The sequence below is a fragment of the Schistocerca piceifrons genome, chromosome 3 (assembly GCF_021461385.2).
Source record: "Schistocerca piceifrons isolate TAMUIC-IGC-003096 chromosome 3, iqSchPice1.1, whole genome shotgun sequence".
Taxonomy (NCBI): domain Eukaryota; kingdom Metazoa; phylum Arthropoda; class Insecta; order Orthoptera; family Acrididae; genus Schistocerca; species Schistocerca piceifrons.
In genome coordinates, this window is record NC_060140.1 from 791,261,565 (window position 1) to 791,285,773 (window position 24,209).

At 41.8% G+C, this 24,209-nt stretch overlaps 1 long non-coding RNA gene and 1 other non-coding gene across 2 annotated transcripts in view; one reads left to right on the forward strand and one right to left on the reverse strand.

Moving 5' to 3' along the window:
• Window positions 1-24,209, forward strand: part of LOC124790118 — a 969,286-nt gene that overhangs the window by 474,354 nt on the left and 470,723 nt on the right. The gene's annotated exons all lie outside the window — the stretch shown is intronic.
• Window positions 15,175-15,247, reverse strand: Trnaa-agc. The gene has a single exon. It is a non-coding gene; the product is annotated as a tRNA-Ala (tRNA).

Consider the following 24,209-nt stretch of genomic DNA (forward strand, 5'->3'; position numbering starts at 1 on the left):
ACAGTGGTCCCAGGTTATGTTCACGGACGAGTCCAGGTATAGTCTGAACAGTGATTCTCGCCGGGTTTTCATCTGGCGTGAACCAGGAACCAGATACCAACCCCTCAATGTTCTTGAAAGGAACCTGTATGGAGGTCGTGGTATGATGGTGTGGGGTGGGATTATGATTGGTGCACGTACACTCCTACATGTCTTTGACAGAGGAACTGTAACAGGTCAGGTGTATCGGGACGTCATTTTGCACCAGTATGTCAGCCTTTTCAGGAGTGCAGTGCGTCCCACCTTCCTCCTGATGGATGAAACGCACGTCCCGACCGAGCTGCCATCTTGGAGGAGTACCTTGAAACAGAAGATATCAGGTGAATGGAGTGGCCTGCCTGTTCTCCAGACCTAAACCCCATCGAGCACGTCTAGGATGCTCTTGGTCGACGTATCGCTGCACGTCTTCAAACCCCTACGACACTTCAGGAGCTCCGACAGGCACTGGTGCAAGAATGGGAGGCTATACCCCCGCAGCTGATCGACCACCTGATCCAGATTATGCCAACCTGTTGTGCGGCCTGTGTACGTGTGCATGGTGTCATATCCTATATTGATGTTGGGGTACATGTGCAGGAAACAGTGTCGTTTTGTAGCACATGTGTTTCGGGACGGTTTTCTCAATTTATCATCAATACCGTGGACTTACAGATCTGTGTCATGTGTGTTCCCTATGTGCCTGTGCTATTAGCGCCAGTTTTGTGTAGCGCCGCGTTGTGTGTCACCACATTCTGCAGTTATCCTTAATTTATGAGGATGAGTGTAGTATTGGAAGTTCATTCAGTTTGAACCTCAAAACGACGTCGTATTTTATTTTATTTCATCATGCTACACAACATGCGGGTAAATTTCAACCCTTTACAACTTACATCAGGTTGCAGTGTTTCTTTCTGAACAACAGCAGCCCCTATGTTTGTCGCATATAACTTTCCTTGAATTCTGTATTCTTTATGTTTCTACTCTTGCGTTTCCTTTTGTTGTAAAGCAGTGGACACAAAAGATTCACATTTTAAACAACTGAAATGAAGTAATATGCAACATAGCTGGTTGTTTGTAGGAAACCGTGCGAGAAGCATGTTGTAACACAGTCATCACCGCGGTCAGACTCGCGTTTCTCATGTCACGAACAAAGGAAGTTACACACTAGCAAACCTAGTAGAGGTGTTTTGAAGTACAAGGTGGCTTCTCGGGAACTCCCAACTTTTTCCAGTTATTAGTAGTGGCACATTCAGCGGTAGAAATCAAAAATGTACAATTCCGGTAGTGATTCCCATTTCCACTTTTTAACTGTGTCGTCAACTTTTGTTTTGTTCATTATTTGGATTAATTGTGCACTATTTAACATCAGCTGCGCATTTAAGGTTTTGTCACGACTGCGATCGCACAGTCGACAGAGGATAAATACAAGGTTTACAAGGTTACATCTGTCGTGGAGTGGCCAGGCTGACGGTTTACTGAACCTAGCAAGCCGTGTCCACTCGCCATATTTCACCAGGCGGTCTGCAGAATATTTACGATGAGTCTACTTGGAATCGGTCTGTAACATTACATGCGATAACCACACTGTTTATGACATGACTAACGCACAACTCAGTGAGGATTTGGTGCAAGGCTGTTGTCAGTGTGAGTTGTCTGTTTTATTCTTTAATACGTGGGTCGTTCAATAAGTATTGCCCCACATTTTTTTTTCTCAGAACATATTTATTGTTAAGACTCGGAGTTTGGTGACAATATACATCAACATGCCTTATCCATGTCCTATTTTTCTACGTAGTCTCCATCACGTTCTATGGCCTTACGCCAACGTTGTGGTAGAGCACGTATTCCCCGTTGGTGAAAGCTCTTTTCCGTAGGCGTAGCCATGTTTTCACTCTGTGACTGACAATCTCGTCATCTTCAACGTATAACAGAATGGCCTCTTCGTTGGTCTCAAAACGCTCCAACAATTTAGATGAAATGGCCTGTTCTTGAATCTTGAGGTCCGCTGTGAGCATTCATGGAGCCCATCGTGAGCACCTCTTTGAATATCTGAGAGTCTCAATCATTGCAGACGCACTTCCAATGCTGCCCGACAACTTTAGATCCAATTGACCAATTGTGATGCGCCGGTCGGCACGAATAACGGGATCCGTACGATCCAGCGTGTATGAGCAGTGGCTGTGATAGGACGTCCCGAGCTTGTCTGATCATGGAGCTCTGTTTCTGCATTTCCTGAGGCTACAACTTTCTTTACCCATCGCCCAACTGTACTCCTATCAACTGCACCATCGCCATACACTACACACAAAGCTTGCGGGTGTTCACCACGGTTTCTTTTTCTGCACACAAGAATTCAATAACAGCACGCTGCATGTAACGTGAGTCGTACGTAGACGCCATTTTGACGCTGTACTATGGCTCTGCCATATGCCAGAACGGTTCGAAACTTCACCGGCGCACAAAACAAACATCAAATGTGCAGCACAAACTATGACGTTTGTCTATGTATATTAATAGATTTTTAAAATAATATGGGGCATTACTTATTGAACGACCCTCTTATGTCGTAGCTTTAGCCTAGTTTCCTGTTTCGGTCAACTGCAGGCAACCCGAAAATATTCAGAGAACGAAACCGGTCGTAACAAATATTTCAAATGGCTCCAAACTCTACGGGACTTAACATCTGAGGTCATCATTCCCCTAGACTTAGAACTACTTCAACCCAACTAACCTAAGGACATCACCCACATCCATGCCCGAGGTAGGATCCGAACCTGCGACCGTAGCAGCAGCGCAGTTCCGGATTGAAGCGCCTACAACCACGGGGCCACAGCGGCCGGCCCGGTCGTAACACAATAAATACAGGGTGTTACAAAAAGGTACGGCCAAACTTCCAGGAAACATTCCTCACACACAAATAAAGAAAAGATGTTGTGTGGACATGTGTCCGGAAACGCTTAATTTCCATGTTGGAGCTCATTTTATTTTCGTCAGTATGTACTGTACTTCCTCGATTCACCGCCAGTTGGCCCAATTGAAGGAAGGTAATGTTGACTTCGGTGCTTGTGTTGACATGCGACTCATTGCTCTACAGTACTAGCATCAAGCACATCAGTACGTAGCATCAACAGGTTAGTGTTCATCACGAACGTGGTTTTGCAGTCAGTGCAATGTTTACAAATGCGGAGTTGGCAGATGCCCATTTGATGTATGGATTAGCACGGGGCAATAGCCGTGGCGCGGTACGTTTGCATCGAGACAGATTTCCAAAACGAAGGTGTCCCGACAGGAAGACGTTCGAAGCAATTGATCGGCGTCTTAGGGAGCACGGAACATTCCAGCTTATGACTCGTGACTGGGGAAGACCTAGAACGACGAGGACACCTGCAATGGACGAGGAAATTCTTCGTGCAGTTGACGATAACCAAATTGTCACCGTCAGAGAAGATGCTGCTGTACAAGGTAACGTTGACCACGTCACTGTATGGAGAGTGCTATGGGTGAACCAGTTGTTTCCGTACCATGTACAGCGTGTGCAGGAACTATCAGCAGCTGATTGGCCTCCACGGGTACACTTCTGCGAATGGTTCATCCAACAATGTGTCAATCCTCATTTCAGTGCAAATATTCTGTTTACGGATGAGGCTTCATTCCAACGTGATCAAATTGTAAATTTTCACAATCAACATGTGTGGGCTGACGAGAATCCGCACGCAATTGTGCAATCACGTCATCAACACAGATTTTCTGTGAACGTTTGGGCAGGCATTGTTGGTGATGTCTTGATTCGGCCCCATGTTCTTCCACCTACGCTCAATCAAGCACGTTATGATTTCATACGGTATACTCTACCTAGGTCTAGGGGTCTAGGGGTAGCGTCTTTGATCCATAATCAAAACGTCTTCGGTCCCGGTTTCGATCCCCGCCACTGCCCAAATTTTGATAAATAATCAGCATTGGCGGCCGAAGACTTACGGGATAAGAAGTCAGCCTCACTCTGCCAACGGTCTTGTCAAAGAGGGTGGAGGAGCGTATAGAGGTTCAGGGCACTCTCTTGTCCTAGGGGTGGGAAATTGCCCCTAAAGGAGGAAGAATCAGCAATGATCAACGACACGAGGATGCAGAAGGCAATGGAAACCACTGCATTAAAGACACGTAACGTGTATCCACAGGACATGTGGCCTGTATTTGAAGAAGTGTCATGATGATCTCTCCATTGGCAAAAGATTCCGGAATAGTCCCCCATTCGGATCTCCGGGAGGGGACTGCCAAGGTGGAGGTTACCATGAGAAAAAGATTGATTAATCAACGAAAGGATAACGTTCTACGAGTCGGGGCGTGGAATGTCAGAAGCTTGAACGTGGTAAGGAAACTAGAAAATCTGAAAAGGGAAATGCAAGGGCTCAATCTAGATATAGTAGGGGTCAGTGAAGTGAAGTGGAAGGAAGACAAGGATTTCTGGTCACATGAGTATCGGGTAATATCAACAGCAGCAGAAAATGGTATAACAGGTGTAGGATTCGTTATGAATAGGAAGGTAGGGCTGAGGGTATGTTACTGTGAACAGTTCAATGACCGGGTTGTTCTAATCAGAATCGACAGCAGACCAACACCGACAACGATAGTTCAGGTATACATGCCGACGTCGCAAGCTGAAGATGAACAGATAGAGAAAGTGTATGAGGATATTGAAAGGGTAATGCAGTATGTAAAGGGGGACGAAAATCTAAAAGTCATGGGCGACTGGAATGCAGTTGTAGGGGAAGGAGTAGAAGAAAAAGTTACAGGAGAATATGGGCTTGGGACAAGGAATGAAAGAGGAGAAAGTTTCAGCTAGTAATAGCGAATACCCTGTTCAAGAATCACAAGAGGAGGAGGTATACTTGGAAAAGGCCGGGAGATACGGGAAGATTTCAATTAGATTACCTCATGGTCAGACAGAGATTCCGAAATCAGATACTGGATTGTAAGGCGTACCCAGGAGCAGATATAGACTCCGATCACAATATAGTAGTGATGAAGAGTAGGCTGAAGTTCAAGGCATTAGTCAGGAAGAATCAATATGCAAAGAAGTGGGATACGGAAGTACTAAGGAATGACGAGATACGTTTGAAGTTCTCTAACGCTATAGATACAGCAATAAGGAATAGCGCAGTAGGCAGTACAGTTGAAGAGGAATGGACATCTCTAAAAAGGGCCATCACAGAAGTTGGGAAGGAAAACATAGGTACAAAGAAGGTAGCTGCAAAGAAACCATGGGTAACAGAAGAAATACTTCAGTTGATTGATGAAAGGAGGAAGTACAAACATGTTCCGGGAAAATCAGGAATACAGAAATACAAGTCGCTGAGGAATGAAATAAATAGGAAGTGCAGGGAAGCTAAGACGAAATGGCTGCAGGAAAAATGTGAAGACATCGAAAAGATATGATTGTCGGAAGGACAGACTCAGCATACAGGAAAGTCAAAATAACCTTTGGTGACATTAAAAGCAACGGTGGTAACATTAAGAGTGAAACGGGAATTCCACTGTTAATTGCAGAGGAGAGAGCAGATAGGTGAAAAGAATACATTGAAAGCCTCTATGAGGGTGAAGATATGTCTGATGTGATAGAAGAAGAAACAGGAGTCGATTTAGAAGAGATAATGTATCCAGTATTAGAATCGGAATTTAAAAGAGCTTTGGAGGACTTACGGTCAAATAAGGCAGAAGGGATAGATAACATTCCATCAGAATTTCTAAAATCATTGGGGGAAGTGGCAACAAAACGACTATTCACGTAGGTGTGTAGAATATATGAGTCTGGCGATATACCATCTGACTTTCGGAAAAGCATCATCCACGCAATTCCGAAGACGGCAAGAGCTGACAAGTGCGAGAATTATCGCACAATCAGCGTAACAGCTCATGCATCGAAGCTGCTTACAAGAATAATATACAGAAGAATGGAAAAGAAAATTGAGAATGCGCTAGGTGACGATCAGTTTGGCTTTAGGAAAAGTAAAGGGACGAGAGAGGCAATTCTGACGTTACGACTAATAATGGAAGCAAGGCTAAAGAAAAATCAAGACACTTTCGTAAGATTTGTCGACCCGGAAAAAGCGTTCGACAATATAAAATGGTGCAAGCTGTTCGAGATTCTGAGAAAAGTAGGGGTAAGCTATAGGGAGAGACGGGTCATATACAATATGTACAACAACCAAGGGGGAATAATAAGAGTGGACGATCAAGAACGAAGTGCTCGTATTAAGAAGGGTGTAAGACAAGGCTGTAGCCTTTCGCCCCTACTCTTCAATCTGTACATCGAGGAAGCAATGATGGAAATAAAAGAAAGGTTCAGGAGTGGAATTACAATACAAGGTGAAAGGATATCAATGGTACGATTCGCTGATGACATTGCTGTCTTGAGTGAAAGTGAAGACGAATTAAATGATCAGCTGAACGGAATGAACAGTCTAATGAGTACACAGTATGGTTTGAGAGTAAATCGGAGAAAGACGAAGGTAATGAGAAGTAGTACAAATGAGAACAGCGAGAAACTTAACATCAGGATTGATGTTCACGAAGTCAATGAAGTTAAGGAATTCTGCTACCTAGGCATTAAAATAACCAATGACGGACGGAGCAAGGAGGACATCAAAAGCAGACTCGCTATGGCAAAAAAGGCATTTCTGGCCAAGAGAAGTCTACTAATATCAGATACCGGCCTTAATTTGAGGAAGAAATTTCTGAGGATGTACGTTTGGAGTAAAGCATTGTATGGTAGTGAAACATGGACTGTGGGAAAACCGGAACAGAAGAGAATCGAAGCATTTGAGATGTGGTGCTATAGACGAATGTTGAAAATTAGGTGGACTGATAAGGTAAGGAATGAGGAGGTTCTACGCAGAATCGGAGAGGAAAGGAATATGTGGAAAACACTGATAAGGAGGACAGGATGATAGGACCTGCTAAGACATGAGGGAATGACTTCCATGGTACTAGAGGGAGCTGTAGAGGGCAAAAACTGTAGAGGAATACAGAGATTGGAATACGTCAAGCAAATAATTGAGGACGTAGGTTGCAAGTGCTACTCTGAGAAGAAGAGGTTAGCAAAGGAAAGGAATTCGTGGCGGGCCGCATCAAACCAGTTAGTAGACTGATCACAAAAGTACGACACAACATGTGGTTCATGCACGATGGAGCTCCTGCACATTTCAGTCGAAGTGTTCGTACGCTTCTCAACAACAGATTCGGTGACCGATGGATATGTAGAGGCGGACCAATTCCATGGCCTCCACGCTCTCCTGACCTCAACTCTTTTGACTTTCATTTATGGGGGCATTTGAAAGCTCTTGTCTACGCAATCCCGGTACCAAATGTAGAGACTTTTCGTGCTCGTATTGTGGACGGCTGTGATACAATACGCCATTTTCCAGGGGTGCATCAGCGCATCAGGGATTCCATGCGACGGAGGGTGGATGCATGTATCCTCGCTAACGGAGGACATTTTGAACATTTCCTGTAATAAAGTGTTTGAATTCACGCTGGTACGTTCTGTTGGTGTGTGTTTCCATTCCATGATTAATGTGATTTGAAGAGAAGTAATAAAATGAGCTCTAACATGGAAAGTAAGCGTTTCCGGACACATGTCCACATAACATATTTTTTTTCTTTGTGTGTGAGTAATGTTTCCTGAAAGTCTGGCCGTACCTTTTTGTAACACCCTGTATATAATAGAGCAGATGCGGTTTTCATTAATAATTAACATTAGTACCAGCTTTGGTGCTCTGCATGATCAAGATTATTTGCTCATACATACATCTATAAACCTGCCGTTTATGTAGCAGTTATAAGAGATTTAAAAATTACAGAGCAGTCGCATGTCGCATATAACTATAATTTATTGTCATGTTTCATTCGAGCATCTTCAGATATTAAGTGGCGGCCACACGTCAAACACATCTATGTGTTTCTTCGCTTTCAGCACGCGTAAGCGCGAGCGCGCGTCCCTACACACACACACACAGATAGAGAGAGACAGAGAGAGAGAGAGAGAAAGAGACAAAACACTAGCTTTTTTGGAATGTTTAGTCTTAATGTTTTCTGACATATTCCCTTCATATTTTATCACATATAGTCTCTGACGATGATAGTCATTGTGTGACAATGGTCTTGTAACTTGAAAAATGGGCAACTCTCATTGTAGAATGTTCATAATTTGGGTTTTACGTTTATAAAAGTGAAGTTGTTCTACCCAGCAACGTCGGAAGAATCAGGTAACACTACTTGAAGTTTGTTTGGCAATTGTTGTCAATCATGCTATCTATCACGCCATATCGTTGACATTCGTGGACCCCGATGTCCGAACGACAATTCCCGGCATCACGACCCAGGCTTCAACCAACGCTCCTTCTTTCCAATATCTGCGGGCGTTGATGACACGTCAGAGAGTGAGAGGAATGGAATTTTTAATTTCATTTGCATACGAATCTCGGCCGCATATTAATGTGCCGTACTGTGCAGAATGGAACAATAATGAGAGCTGCATTCAGGCCCGGCCACGCCCATTGCCCGAACAAACGTCGAACGCTCGGCTGCCAACTGTAATCAGACGGAACATCTGCTTCCCAGGTCACAGATGTACGGACGATTGCACTGAGGGAAACAGCGCTGATATCATATTCACCACATGCATAGCATATCTTCCGGCCCCATCATCTTTTGCAGTTTTGAACTTATCCTGTCGGTTGGTCGTTATCTGCTAGATGCCACAGGGAACGGGCTTGGTAACATACGGGTCGGAGGATAATTCCAACCATTACCGTACTCTCTTCGCCGTATAACAGTTACTCTCTCTCTACTCTGTAGAGACCCTACATTCAAACAACACATCTTTTATCGTTATAAATATTCTAACATACAACCTTTAATATTAGGAATAGAATCCACAGTAACGCGTTTCGAGAATCAAGTTTCCATTGTCTTGCTGTCAACTTCAAAAGCAATCAAGATCAAAATATAAAAACAAATAAAATTACTCCCGCGGGGTAGCCGTGAGGTCTGAGGCGTTCTGTCACCGTTCGCGCGACTCCCCCCGTCGGAGATTCAAGTCCTCCCTCGGGCATGGGTGTGTGTGTATTTTCCTTAGCGTAAGTTAGTTTAAGGTAGATTAAGTAGTGTGTAAGTCTAGGGACCGATGCCCTCAGCAGTTTGGTTCCATAGAAGCTTACCACAAATTCAAAATTTACCACAAACAAAATTATTCAGGCATGAACTGTTCGTCTTACTTTATGAAAGCAAGTGCAGTTCATCAGACTCTCCTAATGCCCTGTATCAGTTCATCATATGAAAAATACTCCATTTGCCACGCTGCATTTAACACGAATGGCACTGCAGAAAACGGCCAGTAAGCAGTTCGGATTACTACTCTCGTCTGTTACATTACCGTTCAGAAATTTAAACCATATAATAGACACAACGAGCAGTTAACTGACTTTTATCACATCCGTGGTTGAGCGCAAAGCGACATGGAGACTATTTCGACGAACGGACGCGACTCCTTTATTCGCACTCCACAGGGGCAGGTTTCGGTCGCGGTGTTTGCCAGTGAAGGGAACACAGTTCTGAAGAGTGAGTGCCCACTGCTGCGTCTAGTAACCGTACAAATTATGAGTATTAAAATTTATCACAGGTTTATCCATTTGAGAGTTTTTTATTGTATGGTGATTATTTCATGAGTAAAGCCTAATAAAAGGTATGACACTATCTTGCAAAATAAAGCTTGCAGCCTCTGAAAGGCTCAACCTATTGTGGTTTGTGAATGAAATATTTGGGACTGCCATAAACCACACCACATCATTATTTTCTAGTGATAAATAAGAATTTTTGCGGGCAAGATCGCGTGTTGAAATATTTTTATTTTCTCAATCACCAGTTTCGTATTTTCAAATAACTTCCGGGAATTCAGCCAGGTAACATTTTCAACGACTGCCGATATTACGGCGGGGTGTTCTCCCCCCGAAATATCGGCAGTCGCTGAAAGTGTTATCTGACTGAATTCCCGGAAGTTATTTGAAATTTGTGTACGCCAGGAGAAACTCAGGTCTCACCAGTTCGTAGGTCGAGCTGTCATCTTCGGATCTACGATATATTAGGAGAAAACCATTACTATGAGAGTTGCATAACTGTACAACCATTATACAAGTTGAACAACAACATAATGACCAGATGACAATATTTTACATACCTTCTGGAAATAATACACACATGTTCAGGAAAAACAGAACACCTTGAACGGCTCGAGATAGGATGTTCATATACTGCCAATTTGACTTCGCGAATGGTCATCAGGTGGCGTATGTGAGCCACTACGTCGATTATCAAGTATACTTTGAAATACAACGTTCAACGTCTTCGAAACACTGACATTAAAATGGTTACCATGCTACAGAAAAATTATCTGTCGGTCTAAGCAACGTAGACCTTCTGAAAGCGGTCATTGAGAAAATAAAAATATTTCAGGACGCGTTCTTGTCTCAAAAAACTCTTATTTATCACTAAAGATCGGATCACGACCAGCAGTGTGTGTAATTTATATTACTTTCTAAATTCTACATTATGTTGCAATCTCAAAAGTGTAGGTTTTACTAGCATCCAAGAGGATGTTAATCTATACCGATTCCACAAAATTCTAAATATTGTTTTTGCTGAAATTTGCAAACTGTAAAGAGAGCAGAATATATCTAATGAAAGTGTTTTGTATGTCACATTTCAGATCTCTGCCAAATTTGTGCTTTCTGCTCTTATTTGCTGACACTCATAAAAATCGTCTAAAACCATATAAAAACTCTAAAAGCAGTTATTTTACCTTCTTCAAATGCCACTGGGTGCGGCCATTACGAGGGAGATATGCTTCCCATTCGGCGGCGTGGACCGAATGCAGAACACACTACTACTATTAGAGAGTTAGAAGGGGAAGGCCACAATTTCCACACCGCAACATGGTGAATAACCGAAGAAATTCATTTAGTGGATTTGCTGCATCTTCTAAGTGCTCTACCAGTAATCAATGTTCGGTTCGTCTTCGCTACTACATTTTGTATCAGATCTTCCAATACGAGTTTAAATTCGCACATTTTAGGTTGGGCTTGACCGTGGCCGCTGTGTCCCGAAATCTATGTATCGTCTTATTTCTTTCCATGTGACACTGAGAAGTGACTCTATTGCACTATTACGCGACACATATGTACACGCACCACCACATAATTTGGGCTTCACTACTAAAATATACTTTTTGTCTTTACGCCCCTCTACCTGCTTCTACGAAAGACTCAGGGATTTACGTATTACTCTATTTCGGGGAACCCCAAAATACTCTCTTTTCGAGACAACTGCCACCGATCGACCACCAAAGAAACAAATGTGATTCTTAAAGGCAGACTATCGATACATGAAAAGATCTGCAGCTTACATCGTGTTGCTGAAAGTTAGTTCAAATGGTTCAAATGGCTCTAAGCACGATGGTCGTAATATACACCTTCATTTCGAATGCCAACATTGTTCCAGCCGGGCCACTTACAAGATGTTTCCACAAGAGTAAAAATGCTGACAGAAAACTGAAAGAAAACAAAAGCGAAAATGATGCGCTTTCGTAGTTTTTATACCAAGGCGAAATATTCAATGAAACTGCAAACTGAAATACTTTTCTTTTCTTCACAGGTGCGTTACGCTTTCCTCATAAGCCGCTGGTGGATTTTCCCGCTACAAAGCTACACAAACGCGTGTGCAGCGCGAAGGAATAGTTAAAAAGGTAAGCCACAGCGCTGACTTTACTGTAAGAAAGCACTCGAACTCGAATACGCTCCATTATTCAGTGTTGCACCTCGTGCACCTCTCCTTTTACCTACAATCAAAATTACAACTGAGTTTTGAACAGAACTGTTTTCAGACACCTCTGTAGGGAAGCAGCCTATTCACGCAGTATAAAATTCACATCAGTCTTTCCATTGTGTGCCACCCAGCCCGCTGTAACTAGCTCTGACGTCATAAATGTTACGCAATACTTTAAAAATCAAGTAAATAAGCTGAAACGTTTCTAGCATGTCAGGAGTAATACTAAATCAATATGTGTTGAATATCAGTTCAATAACTTTAACCATTTTCGAAATTTGGATGTTTTTCTGTAAAAAGCATTGGCGCAACAGGAAAGAGCTATAAACTTAAAAATTTATATTTAGATTCCTTTTTCATAATAATTTAGTAGAAACAGTATTCTGGATCTCACAAATTAAAATTTTAGTTGAAATTCATGATTTTCTGGTTTTTGTCTTAAAAATTAAGGGAGCAAGATGGATTAAGTAGGCGAATAAATAAAGCTAGGATGTTTAAATTTATGTAGAAGGGAGATCCGCTATAATCATAAAAATGTGAGAAGTTTCAACTGAATAAATATAAAACTATAGTGATAGCGTATCTCCAAAGGGCAAGTTCAGAGCTCGTCTACTGTGTGTAGTGTAATTAAATTAATTCTCTCGCCCAAAATATTTGACTTAGCCACGTCAGACTTTTATTATGATTACTTACCTGTGTGCTGATTGCACATTATTGAGAGCTTCATCGGCCATCAGCAAAGGAAGCAATGATTTATTCAATAACTTAAAGTGGTGCATTACTATCCCAGCGGCTAGTCGGGAGAACCGATTTGATCAGGCGTTACCTTAGCCCTCCGCACCGCGGTTTTGTATATGAGAACGCTGCGCGAGAGAAAAAGGGCCCCAGTTCTCTCCAGACCCTGATTAGCGCACCATCTGTGCCGGGAGTCGCGTCGCATCGGTATCATTGCTATAAACAGCCTCGGATGCCGTAATAAGTTACTCGGGATACGCGTAACCATGAAATCGTTTTCGAGTGAAGTGTTAATTCTGGGATGACTTTAATGATCTATCTACAGTTTGCGTATGTCGTATTTTCACGTGCCGCCGCGGGACAGACATTCTACCATTATTTAGCATGGCGTTTGATGAACATTATCATCAAATAGTGGCGAGCATTCACTTAAACCTTTAATTTGAACAGTTATAGTTGCATCAGCGCATTAGACTCTGAACTGCTCTGGTAGTTGGATTGTGTGGATTCTTTGTTTGGTCTGTGACTTTCAGAATATAGTGAACGTTTTAAAGAGAATCGTTTCTGATTATGAATCCCAGACATTCTCCTAATTCCTCAGAGTTATAAGCTGTAGATAAAAGTGTATTTCTCAGATGAAGTGGCCACTAGGAATTCTAATTACAGGCTTCACGTTTTGCTAATCACTTTCTGGTTGCCAATATTGTAGTTAGAGAGCCAGTGTTGAGAACGGCAAACAACAGCATTAAATAAATACAAAACATTTAATAACAAATATATCCACCCGCCGCCCCACATATGGTGCATCGGCCGGGAAATGCACCTTTTCTACATTACATTCTACATTTTATATAACAATTACTCCACCCGCCGCCCCACACCTCGTCGTTGCATTAGTTGCTGAGCTTCACTAGCGCTTATACAAGTCATTCGAACGTCTTATGATTTCTCTCAGGTTCGTTCATCACTAACATGCTTTTTTGGGCCCTTCATCACGAATTCAAACATACAGGTCCACAGAGCCATAACTTTTGTCGATACCATACTTATCTTTTAAAATGTTTCGCCTCGTGGTCACTTCTAGGGATGCAGATCCATGGCTCCTCGACATGTTTCGAGGTCGTTTCTGTTAGTATCTCCAACTTTGTGTAAAAACAATGAAGGTGAATTGTGTAGCACCTTTGTTTATAATAGTTGAACAAAACGTAGACATTGTCTCAATGATCCAGACTCACTAAAATTATGTTGCTAACCGAAAATTAAAACCGTCACATGAACAGACAAACCGCAAGAGAAGAAAATCGTACAGCACACTTAGAGGGTCTATCTTCGGCTACTACACGTTGCCAGGTGAGACAGCTTTTTTAACCTGTGGCTCATGACTGCATTGCTGGAGCCTCTTAGTTATACGTCAGAATGATGACATGATTTAAACCATTTTAAACTGATGTCGTGTTGCTAATTTAGTCTGAAAGATGAATTTGTTTTTCATTCAGAAATTCATAATATAAGTTTGCAAGTCATGTTTATAAGAAATGAACTGTACCAAACTGGATTCAGTGTAGCGATAGAAGAACAAACATTACCATAATATTACCGAAATGAAAATATGATAGCTTGTTATTGCCATAAATATCAAACGAAAGCATTTGATCTAGGGCATATGAACCTGAAACCAACTTTCGCACAGACAAAGTTCCAGTTTTAATTAATTAATATTAATTAAAATTTTCTCGTTTCACTCTTTGAGTCACAGCTGAAGGGTTTAAACCTTATGTTACGACTGAGAGAGTCGACTTTCTTCGAAACAGCTGTCTGCCGCGTTTGTTATTTCACGTTAGACTTAAGACTATTCTATGAGCAACACTATCAACTGCTTCACTTCCTACCAAACAGTTCATGAGGGCTTCCTTCTAACACGAATATGGTTTTATTTGTAGTTCAAATGCACATCAGAAGGTTCTGGTTCGCTTTCTCGTCAACTACTTCGAAGGAAAAACGAAACAATTCTCCCAATGGCATCCAGCAGATTTGTTTTCTACATACTCTTATGTCTCTAGCGATTTCGAATTAGTGAAGAAATTTTAATCTCATTTTGTAATTATCATGTTTAGAGGTATTGTCTAATTTCAGATTTAGGGAGATGTTAAATACCAGGGCTCCTGTAGTGGAGACTCAGAGTTTAACGTGAAATTCAAGACTCAGCGCGACTTTGCAATTTACATACACATTCCACCTTCTCCTCTTCCTCCTCCTCCTCCTCCTCTTATTCTTCTTCTTCCCCCCTCATCTTCTTCTTCCTCCTCATCCTCCTCCTCCAGAAATAACATTAAACCTGAGGGGGAATTCTAAAACAATTGTGCCAGAGGTAAAGGCAAAATTACCAAAGACGAAGGCAAATCATTGGCAAATATTGTAGATAGAATGTATTAAGATCGAGTACAGAAATTTCGAATTCAAAGTTACGTATTAAATAAAATCTGTCACTGCATTTCACTCAACGAGGGGGTCTATATTTTTTGTGAGAATGGGAAAAAAATAAAATAGTTCTGGAGGCGCCGGGTATCGATCCCGGTACCTCTCACATGCTAAGCGAGCGCTCTACCATCTGAGCTACGCCCCCAGTGCAGGACAGCTCTGTCCGCCACAAGTAGTAGCGTTAGTAGGGCGAGGGCGGTCCACTTTCTCTCGGCCCTCGCTGGCCGCCTTCCAGCACGCTGCGCCCGACCGCGGGACTGGATCAAGCCGCACGCGGCAGAGGCTAGACGGCGATCGCTGTAACCGCAGCACACGTCACAACGAGGTTGCCACAGACAGGCATCTTTCAACATATGTATGATCAGCGCCGTGGCGGCACAGGGGTACAGTGAAGAAGCAAATGTTCCATATCTATACAAGTAACATCTGAATTATATTTTTGCTATGTCGGAAGAACAGATCAAGAAAAGAGATGGAAGAAGGGCACAGCAGTAAGGATTGCTCAAGCCAAGAAGAGTTTCTGTAGAGTGTATTGGTTTATACCATCTAAAATTACAGGCTGTCTCAAAAAGATTCACCCAGTTTGTAAACTCCCACTTACTTATCGACCTTAATGACAGTAAAAATTAAACCATGTGTACCTAATGGAAATTTGGGAGAAGCAATCGTCACCGAAATTAATCTGTCGATAATACAGGAAGATCTGCAGCGGATAGGCACTTGGTGCAGGGAGTGGCAACTGACCCTTAACATAGACAAATGTAATGTATTGCGAATACATAGAAAGAAGGATCCTTTATTGTATGATTATATGATAGCGGAACAAACACTGGTAGCAGTTACTTCTGTAAAATATCTGGGAGTATGCGTACGGAACGATTTGAAGTGGAATGATCATATAAAACTAATTGTTGGTAAGGCGGGTACCAGGTTGAGATTCATTGGGAGAGTGCTTAGAAAATGTAGTCCATCAACAAAGGAGGTGGCTTACAAAACACTCGTTCGACCTATACTTGAGTATTGCTCATCAGTGTGGGATCCGTACCAGGTCGGGTTAACGGAGGAGATAGAGAAGATCCAAAGAAGAGCGGCGCGTTTCGTCACTGGGTTATTTGGTAACCGTGATAGCGTTACGGAGATGTTTAATAAGCTCAAGTGGCAGACTCTGCAAGAGAGGCGCTCTGCATCGCGGTGTAGCTTGCTCGCCAGGTTTCGAGAGGGTGCGTTTCTGGATGAGGTATCGAATATATTGCTTCCCCCTACTTATACTTCCCGAGGAGATCACGAATGTAAAATTAGAGAGATTAGAGCGCGCACGGAGGCTTTCAGACAGTCGTTCTTCCCGCGAACCATACGCGACTGGAACAGGAAAGGGAGGTAATGACAGTGGCACGTAAAGTGCCCTCCGCCACACACCGTTGGGTGGCTTGCGGAGTATCAATGTAGATGTAGATGTAGGAAGGGTTACATCTAAATGAAAGGAAAAATTTAAATGAAACTGGTGGAAATTAATTTTGAAAATGGATAAACTTAATAAAGAAAGCAAATGTGCGGTCGTTACGTTATCAATGAACTGCCGTTAACTAGATATTTGAGGTTTGGGGAAATTTATGGTCGCCAGTCCTATGGACAACTGCTATAAGAACTGAAAAAGAAAGGTTATTGCACATATAATTAGCACTAAAAGCGTGTCAACTGAAGGTTGACACGTGTTGTGTGAAAACTGAATGTTTGTCAGAAGTAATAAATTTCGCTACACTCTGACTTAATTTAGCAAAAGAATTAATAAAACCGGAAAGTTGAAAGTTAATTTAGTGACTGAAATTAATAGTAAACTTTGTTTTTGAAGCACTACGAAATTCAATAAAATAAGGTTAGTCTTGGGTTACCTCAACAATCATTTCAAAAGCTACTTGAATCTACGCAATCTAGAAATAAGAGATTTAACTTTGAACTTGAATTAAATGATTCTGAACAATTAACAATAGTAAAATTTAGTACTTACCAAGCTGAGCTGCAGTCACAGGTAAGCTAAAATGTGGTAACAAAACTCACACTCTTAATTTATGCTCGTGTAATCTAAATATTGTAGCCAGCTATGAATACCTTAACTGAACTTTGAAATTAAAGCGGTGAAATCGAATGATATTACTTTAATGCTAGCGTTTGAATTTCAACGACACTCGAGTTCATTCCAGAAAAGGGTGGGACCCTGCTTGGTAATGCAATTGGGACAATGAGCAACAAAGGTTCGTGCTAAGTTGCTGTATTTTAGTAATACTAATGGAATAGTTTGAAAAGCTGAGGTCTGCCATACAGTTCTAAAACTTTACGTGCTTTCAGTCTTCTTTGTTGGTTGATTGAAGGTTTGAAGTCGTCGATCGAGGAGGTGGTGACAATCACTTATTTTGGCCGTTGCTGTTGTAGAAGCTGGATGTTGGCATGCCTTCTTCTCGACACGGTCACCAGGCGAAACGGGCTCTTGATGTGTGCCAGCTAATGTTGCCCGTCCGCGACACCGTGCCAGAAACTATCATAGCAAGTCGAGCGCAATTACATGCTGCCAAACGCCGGAAGCGCGGCAACTCGCAGGAGCGTCACTCAACACGCCTGCTCCACTGCCCTACTCCCGCCAGACTCCGCTCTGCCCGCGCTCCACGCGACGGAGTTAACACTACCAAAGATCCTAAACACTTTGGTTCTCCACACGACCTATCGATGTAATCGTTCGATAGCATAGTTTTCCCTAGGCCAGACCCAGCGTAAAAATACAAATAGTATTTAAAAAACAAACAATTATACATCGACATAAATGTATAAATATATGTATACAAATAGTAAAACAATTGCAATATATATAGACACAGAAATGTCATATCATCAGGTAACAAAATAAGGAAAAAATTTATAGTACAATAGATGGAAATAGGAGGATATGCATTTCCGAAGTTACGAGTTTCTCAGTACTAAAAAAAGAGCTGAAATCTTGTGACACTGTTCACTGGGAGAACTCGAAGGACAGGTTTAGCCGTCTAATTAGAAAAGTTTTCCTGTCCTTTGCGCAAAATGCCACCTTTACTTCGTGAAGTGAGATAATTGTATATCAGGAAAGTGTAGGTGTAGGTGTCTATAATGGGCGGGTGTCTAGTGTGCTATCATGTTTGTGCCGGAAAAAGACGAAAGGAGGGAGAAGGTGGAACCTGATGCCCACACGTATCTTACACGAGTCTAAAGCCACCAACGGTGACGCCGAACTTACAGTCTACATTCGACTGATGAATCACTAGCAACAGTCCACCAACAGTCTCATATGCCCTTACATCACGAGACAATGCGGAGAGGTTTGGAATTTAATCGAGGACATAGGCGCAAAGCCTAACGAAGAGGAACTCGATGCCACCAACTCTCATTCTGTTTGATGCAAAAGCAAGTATAAAGCAGCACGTGATATACTCAAGCCGTTTCCCATCCAAGAACTGGCCACGTCCGACGTCGCTTAATTTCTGCAATCTGACGAGAGCCGGTGTATTCAACGCGGCCAGACCGCTCCACGAGGCCATATCTTGCAGATGAATGCACGAGGATTGTCCGGAAAGTAAATTCCGACCGGTCGTGAAATTGAAACCGCAGTGAAAATCAGATGTTTATTTGCAGCCTTTCAGTTACAACTGCCAGCTATTTATCTAGGTAGCCCGCGCTCCGACTTAAACATTTCCGTAGCGTTGTATCAACTTTTCATTAACCTATCATAATACGCATACTCGTTAGGCCAACGAAGGCGAACGAACGACACCCAACCACTTCGTTGAACGAGATTTGCTTAATGTGTACACGAGGCAAATCTTAGCCAAAGCAGCGGTAGGCTTTGGTTGCAGTTCGGTCTGCTGACGGTTATATGCGAGCGTTGGCGGATGGTGGATGTCGGGTCGAATGTTAGTTGGTTCAGTAGCGATTTGTTGTGTCTCTAGAAGGGGTATGTATTTCAATTTTTCAGAGTTGCTACAACTCACACTTAGTATGTTTTATTGAAAGGTTTCGCTGTTTAATTTAATAAGAGCATCATCAGAAACTCTGGAACTTACATTTTAAAGTACAGTAGTTGGCGGTTAAAGAGCGAAGCCAGTCAATAAAACTTACTAAGTGCGACTTGTGGCTGTCCTGGAAAACTTAATATCAACAGTCGCTCTTTCGCCTGCAGGCAATGCCTGCTCTCGTTAAGGGTGTGTATTTATTGGTTTAGAACCAATAGAGTATAGACTGGAATATGGAGACAGCATTAAATCTGATAGATCTTTATCGTGAACGGGAATGTTTATGGGCTTCTACGAACTGCGATTGTAAAAACAAACGGAGAAGACTAGACTCTTGGAGGGCAGCAACTCAGTTGTTAGAAAGTGATGCCTTTTCGCCGTGAACTACCAAGAGAAACAAAACAAAACTCGGAGAAACTATTAACTTCCTGCAGAGTATCAGATCTCCTAAAACAGGCGTTGTCTTCGAAAATTTCAAGAACTACACAATTCAATAGCCTTTCTAAATCTGTAGCTTTCATTCGAAAAAAAGTGAAATAGGCCATACTCGAATGCAGCGTTAAGTTAGACATAAATTTTGTCTTACCACGCCGGCCAGTGTGACTGTGCGGTTCTAGACACTTCCGTTTGGAACCGCGTGACCGCTACGGTCGCAGGTTCGAATCCTGCCTCGGGCATGGATGTGTGTGATGTCCTTAGGTTAGTTACGTTTAAGTAATTCTAAGTTCTAGGGGACTGATGACCTCAGATGTTAAGTCCCATAGTGCTCAGAGCCATTTGAACCATTTTTTTTTGTCTTACCACACTGTTCCTTATTTTTAAAAGAGAGGTCGTCCACTATCGTTGTTTGTTCTTCTTCTTTGCCTCATGATCGGCTTCTTGCAGTAAAATAACAGCTGGACGTGCGACGGCTGCTTAATCATCTTCTTCCCTTACAATATCGGCCGGTGAAATTGTAATTAAAACGCTACCTTATAACAATAACAGAACAGGAACAACATCGACAATTTATCAGCGGCAATTGCGATTCCACATGCCCAAATCCCTTGGCCCCAAGCCCTTCGTTTGGTGTGGATGAGAAGCAGAACGCTAATGCATCGGTGGCTAACGTTCTGTCGAATCTGGTCGTTTGTTGGCCTTCACCGGTCTAGGGCGTACCCGCCTATAGAAGGCAGCCACCTGCGCTTTACACAGTTCTCTACGCTGGTCTGAATCTCGTTGTCTGTGCCAAAATTCTGTCTACATAGCCAGTGGTTCATTTTGGCAGGGACGAAAATCAGAGGGATCATGTCCGGGCTGTATGATGGGTCACAGGTTCGAATCCTGCCTCAGGCATGGCTGTGTGTGATGTCCTTAGGTTAGTTAGGTTTAAGTAGTTCTAAGTTCTAGGGGACTTATGACCACAGCAATCGAGTCCCATAGTGCTCAGAGCCATTTGAACCATTTTTGTATGATGGGTGACCAAACACTTCCCAGCGAAAACGCAGCAGGAGGGTCTTCCTAGCACCTGCAGTGTTCGGCCGAAAATTGTCATGAAAAAAGACGTACATGACTTTACGTAATGTAGGGTTGAATGAAAACAGGCGAAATCTCTCGGTAGGCAGCCGTACTTGGCGGGAGACTCTACTCTCTAGACATCTCGAAGTGCTCACTGTGCGTTCAGAACTGCAAAGTGCCACATGACACGGTCGACGGGTATAATGTAGACACTACCCAACACATCTCTGCAAACCTTCATCGGATTTTCGCTTCAGTTTTCAATTCGCGACCAATCGGAACTTACGAGTACTTTCTAGAAATCCCTGTTTCATGTGGTCGGCAGCAGAGTTGTCCGTGATGCAGCTAGATCATTTGTTCGCTCGCTCATTCATTACCCAGGGTGCGTAGAGTCGAAACAGCACCTTCTAAAAAAGAAAAGAAACTCTTAGCACTGCTCTGTGACGTCATCGCACGTAGTCCGAGGCAGGCGCGCCGGCGTCGGTGTAGTCTATTCCGTAAACGGACGCGGAGGTAAGAAATTCGTGAAGAAATCTAGTTGAACCCACCGATGACTTATACAACGGCAATATTTCTTCCTTGAAATGACATTACTGTTGTATTTGTAACTTATTGCTGAGTAGTTTTGAATGGTTTCGAAGCAAAATAATAAAATTATGCGTATGTTTATTTTCAAACAATGTAATTGTGTACTTATGAAAGATGTGTAGGGCACTTACATGTATCTGAAATTCAGACACAGGAATTAAGATAATTTGCAGAAAAACTGATAAGTTATAGATGTAACTTTTTACACATGTGTTCACATGTTTTTTATTTTGTCGTCTACCGGACAATAAACTCAAGAAAATAACAAAACATCTGTCTACATTTGCTATATACACCTACTGAGGCTTTTTTCGTTTTGTGGAGCTCTATCGATATTTCTAAAGAAGATAATTGTTTCTGCATTGTAAGAGCGGAAGTATTTTTCACTGTTAGTGTCACTCCTTGAATTAAGAACATGGATTTGGAACATATGTTTGATTCAAATAGCTTTATTTATTGGAAATGTGCTAATACGATAGCTACGGTACTCTTAACTGCGTTTTTATATACTGTGTAGACCTATACGAAATTTCGACAGGTGGTTTACTGAAAGTTTTTGCAGCAGAAAAGAGAACTGAACACTACAACCAGTCCATGTTGAAGTTACTTATATTCTATGTATACCACACTTCATCATAAACCGATTTGTATTACTAGCAACAAACACTGAAGAGGATATTTAGTGGCATGTGAATGTAAGGAGTTAATGATCTTGAAGAAAGCTTCGCAGGAAGTTAAAGTGTCAGATTTATACAAATTTCTACTACTTGCTCCCACGGAATACCGAATTTACGTAACGTAAACAAGCTAATATGAGAGGAGGGGTCGTCAGGTCAACAAAACGAATCACGATGAACTGTTCTCTTCGTCACTAAATCAATTTCTTTTAGAAACTTCAAAAAACAAAAACAAAAAGTCACTCTTGAAATTGAAGAAAGAATGAAGTTATTCCTATGAATCATTTCTAGGCCCCCGGTTAACATACAATACAATACAATAAAATATTCCTATGAATTCTTAATAAATATTTCTTCCTCATTGCCTCAGTGTCTAGAAATTTAAATAAATCAATTTTTGGACCTGTTTCGTAATTTCTTCTATAGTTCGGCATAAAACAACGAAACGGCAGAGGAAGAACCTCACAGGTTGACCGAACGCACAAAGTGATCAAAAACAATTCATGTTCAATCACGTAGTAATTACACTAACGAACAAGCTAAAGTACGATAAGCAGCATGCAATGCTAATGTTTATAAGCTTCTGTTGACTACGTACGACCCCGTGTTGTGATGTCACGCACTACGTGATCAGACTTTCTTTTGTTAGAAGGTGCTAATCAAGATGGCTATAACACATCAACAAAAGCTGCTTTGCGTTGACCATTTTAATAGGAGCATGTCATCTAAAGCTGTACTGCGTGATTTCCGTAGGGAACACGGCAAAGTATCTCTTTCGTGTCTAGGTATTCAACGATGGTACCAGCAGTGCCGTTGCGCTAATGGCCTCCAGAGTCGCTTCATATCACGATATGTGACTTTATCTTCTGGTCTGTGTGAAAGAATTGGTTTATGTGCGGTCCCTTTCAACAACTTTTGGTGAATTGCTAGGATACATGGAAAAGCCTCAAATGCAAAAGATCCAGACAAGCTCGCAAAAGTATCAGGAGCGTTTCACTATCGTCTGTATGCTTGTCGTTCGTCTGGTGGAGGTCACATTGAAAATTCTTGAAAAATAAACTAGTAGTTTTAAACGTAATTGTAAAACTAAAACTATACCGAAAGTTAAAATATACCAATCTTCATTCTTCTAGCAAATATAGTCTTGTGAAATGAAACGAATCCTCTGGAAGTGCCTTGTATAATCTTTGAGACCATAAAAATGTGTATGGAAGGCCATTTTTGGAGGACAGCTCTGGGTGGGTGTGAAGCATGGTCATTGAGAATGGCAGAAATGAAATGGACAGAAGGTTTTGCAATGTGGTGTTACAATTGGATTGAATAAGGAAAGAGGTCGTCCTGCAACAAATCAACGATAATAAAGGCCTAATTAACAACATAATGGTCACATATTAAGAAGCAAGTCGTTGATGGGACTATGTTGAAAAACAATCACGGTACAGGCATAGGTATGAGTATAGAATCATCGATTATGTGGATTGCACCAGTTACACTGAAATGATGAGGATATCTGGCGAGCGGCAGGACTGGACAGGTGCGTAAGTGCAAGTGTAGGGTTGATGCCCGAAATAACTGTTCCCAGACGATAGTGTGAGTGTGTGTGTGTGTGTGTGTGTGTGTGTGTGTGTGTGTGTCCATGGACTAGTGACTGCTGCTGAGAAATGAATGAACACTGTGGAGCTGAGGAATTGGCGTTAGCAGCAACATACGCTGTTGAATAGGAAGTGGCTGGTGCTTGCGAAGTCGTAATGATAATTTAGCAGCGATACCATTTATTTACGCGACTATAATCACTAAGCTATTAATTAAAATTCTCCTAAAACACTTATTTTAAAGGATCACGATAATATAAGCAAAATTACACTGGTCCAAAATTAATAATGATAATTGCAAAACCAATACTGCATAATTGTTCAGCGAGGAAAAAAGCATTATCAGTTGTTCACTAACAGTGGAATTAAATCACTCGGTATTGTTGTTACAAGTCTCCTAATTCGAAAGGAGTTGTAACTGAATAATAGTCGAAACGCTCAGACAATAAATAGCAAGTTAGCATTAAGACGCTAACATAAGAGGCATAAAACAATACTGCAGTCAAAACTTGAATTATGTAGAATAAATACAACTTAATCAACCAGGTACATCGTCTTGCTGCCTTAAGCCAAAATGTTACATCAACTGGAAAGCTTTCTTGCAAACATACATACCATCAAAAAATATGAATAACATCAGATCGCAGGAGTATGACAAGCCTTTACATATCTAAAGCTCAATTCTGAAAGATATTGTGGTACCAAATTCAACTTGAGAAAAT